Below are 3,332 nucleotides of genomic sequence, written 5' to 3' on the forward strand. Positions count from 1 at the left end.
CTTTGGATTTCTTTGATATTAAATGGCTTTCAGAAAATATTATTTGCTGCCCTTCTGTGTGCAATTGATTGTGTTCCTTTTTGAAGATACAAAAGAGGTAGGGGGTATTGACAGTTCGGTGAAAGCTGCATGCATGCTCGTCCAGGCACACATCTTCTCCCTCCAATGCCATCTTCTTGCATCAGCTTGTTTACCAACCTTCCCTTTCAGTCCGCAAGACCTTACTCTGAAGCGTTGACCTTTGTTCAAAGTATCGTGCCTGTCCATGCTTGTGTGTCTCCCCAAACGCCTGCAGGCACAGAGCCATTCTCAGACAGTTCAGCTCACAAGATGAACCAAAATGCCCACACTAACAGTGAGAATAATAGTTAAGTCAGGTAACCTTGAATCTCTGCCCATCGTATTATAAGAGTCGGCCTGGTGAGCCAATGTTCGACAATTTGAAAACTACACAAACATAACAGAAAACAAATAATAGACAATGCAGAAAGAGGCAGAAAACACATTCTGCTTATGTGAAGCCTCCACAAATCCCAATATTATAAAGAACAAGATATTATTATAAAAAAAATATTAATTCAATAGTGATGGCATACTAATATACACTGAACAAAAATATAAATGCAACACTTTTGTTTTTGCTCCCATTTTTCATGAGATGAACTCAAAGATCTAAAACATTTTCTATAAACACAAAATAACCATTTCTCTCAAATATTGTTCACAAATCTGAAAAAATCTGTGAAAGTGAGCACTTCTCCTTTGCCGAGATAATCCATCCTCACAGGTGTGGCATATCAAGATGCTGATTAGACAGCATGATTATTGCACAGGTGTGCCTTAGGCTGGTCACAATAAAAGGCCACTCTAAAATGTTCAGTTTTATCACACAGCACAATGCCACAGATGTCGCAGGTTTTGAGGGAGCGTGCAATTGGCATGCTGAAAGCAGGAATGTCCACCAGAGCTGTTGCCCGTGAATTGAATGTTCATTTCTCTACCATAAGCCGTCTCCAAAGGCGTTTCAGAGAATTTGGCAGTACTTCCAACCGGCCTCACAACCGCAGACCACGTGTAACCACACCAGCCCAGGACCTCCACATCCAGCATGTTCACCTCCAAGATCGTCTGAGACCAGCCACTCGGACAGCTGCTGCAACAATCGGTTTGCATAACCAAAGAATTTCTGCACAAACTGTCAGAAACCGTCTCAGGGAAGCTCATCTGCATGCTCGTCGTCCTCATCGGGGTCTCCACCTGACTCCGGTTCGTCGTCGTAACCGACTTGAGTGGGCAAATGCTCACATTCGATGGCGTCTGGCACGTTGGAGAGGTGTTCTCTTCACGGATGAATCCCGGTTTTCACTGTTCAGGGCAGATGGCAGACAGCGTGTGTGGCGTCGTGTGGGTGAGCGGTTTTCTGATGTCAATGTTGTGAATCGAGTGGCCCATGGTGGTGGTGGGGTTATGGTATGGGCAGGCGTATGTTATGGACGACGAACACAGGTGCATTTTATTGATGGCATTGTGAATGCACAGAGATACCGTGACGAGATCCTGAGGCCCATTGTTGTGCCATTTATCCACGACCATCACCTCATGTTGCAGCATGATAATACACGGCCCCATGTTGCAAGGATCTGTACACAATTCCTGGAGGCTGAAAACATCACAGTTCTTGCATGGCCAGCATACTCACCGGACATGTCACCCATGTTTGGGATGCTCTGGATCGGCGTATACGACAGCGTGTTCCAGTTCCTGCCAATATCCAGTAACTTCGCACAGCCATTGAAGAGGAGTGGACCAACATTCCACAGGCCACAATCAACAACCTGATCAACTCTATGCGGAGGAGATGTGTTGCACTGCGTGAGGCAAATGGTGGTCACACCAGATACTGACTGGTTTTCGGACCCCCCCAGACCCCCCCAATAAAGCAAAACTGCACGTTTCAGAGTGGCCTTTTATTGTGGCCAGCCTAAGGCACACCTGTGCAATAATCATGCTGTCTAATCAGCATCTTGATATGCCACACTTGTGAGGTGGGATGGATTATCTCGGCAAAGGAGAAGTGCTAACTATCACAGATTTTTTCAGATTTGTGAACAATATTTGAGAGAAATGGTTATTTTGTGTAAATAGAAAATGTTTTAGATCTTTGAGTTCATCTCATGAAAAATGGGAGCAAAAACAAAAGTGTTGCATTTATATTTTTGTTCAGAGTAACAACTCAAAACAAATTAAACGTTGAAAAAAAGAAGAAGGGAAATGTAATTGTGAAAAGTGTGTGTGTATCTCTGTGTGGTGTGTGAGTGTGTGCTTGTGTTTGTGGGAGGGATATTGGATTATACACCTGCATTGACTGCTGAGCAATAGTTATGTTAAATGTCATTGTGAACAAAACAAAAATGGATTGAAACCGGGATACAAGTCAAATACATCTGGACAAGCAGTTACAAAACAGCAGATAAATAGTCTATGAGTTTTATGTGACATTTTATAGAGGAATAGCGTTAAGTCAGGTGGGACAAAACCTTCCATTATTTGGTAACTCAGAATCTAATCAAACTTTGACCTCTGCAAGTGGTACACTTGGGGGGCTTAAGAGCTGAAGATTGACAATATGCGTTAGAATGAATCTGTGATTTCTCTTTAAAGTTGGTATTAAACTTCTAGGTAATATTCCCTTTAATAAGAACTAGATTTAGTCTAATCTGATTTCCCCCAAATTAACCATCATAGTCTACAACTTCATCTTTTTAATTTTCTCCTCTGTTGCTTTATAACCCCAGCGCAATGCCATGGCACCATCGCTTATTTCAGTAACCGTGCAGAGAATTTCATTACGCTTGTCTGTTGAAGTTATGTTGGGTTTTATGTGGTTTTATTATCGGTGTGTGGTTGACCACGGCGTCGTTAATAATGGTCGAACCAGCAGTTTAACAATGACACTCCATTAACGGTTGCATGCGCCACGGAGCACACACAGCCAGGATAATGTTATTAACCTGATTATTCAAAGCCCCCGGTACAGCTCCTCTCTGCTGCAGACATTCTTTGTCGAGCATTTTACAGACTCCTGGTATTTCTCTACAAACTTCTGCTCACTTTATGTATTAAGTCAAGACCAGGAATAAAGAGACAACAGATGGGGTGACTTTAAAAACAAAAAACGTTACGCTCTGCTGGAAAACACAATGTTGGAAATGTAAAATGCCTGCTTGTGGAATGCCAGCGAGCATCCTCTTGTTTTGGCCTTTGAGTCAATCATGAGTGAAAAGCCGGGTGCTCCCCAGTGGACTTTGGTCCTAGGGCTTCAACCGGTTGAC

At 43.0% G+C, this 3,332-nt stretch overlaps 1 protein-coding gene across 1 annotated transcript in view; it reads left to right on the top strand.

The window, feature by feature from the left end:
* LOC117460435 (neurotrimin) overlaps positions 1 to 42 on the top strand; it is a 10,152-nt gene extending 10,110 nt beyond the window's left edge. Inside the window, exon 7 of the mRNA XM_034101839.2 lies at positions 1 to 42. This exon is cut by the window's left edge and continues 659 nt beyond it. The gene's annotated coding sequence lies outside the window, so the exon portion shown is untranslated.
* The last annotated feature ends 3,290 nt before the right edge of the window (positions 43 to 3,332 follow it).

The sequence above is a fragment of the Pseudochaenichthys georgianus genome, chromosome 16 (genome assembly GCF_902827115.2).
Source record: "Pseudochaenichthys georgianus chromosome 16, fPseGeo1.2, whole genome shotgun sequence".
Lineage (NCBI taxonomy): Eukaryota > Metazoa > Chordata > Actinopteri > Perciformes > Channichthyidae > Pseudochaenichthys > Pseudochaenichthys georgianus.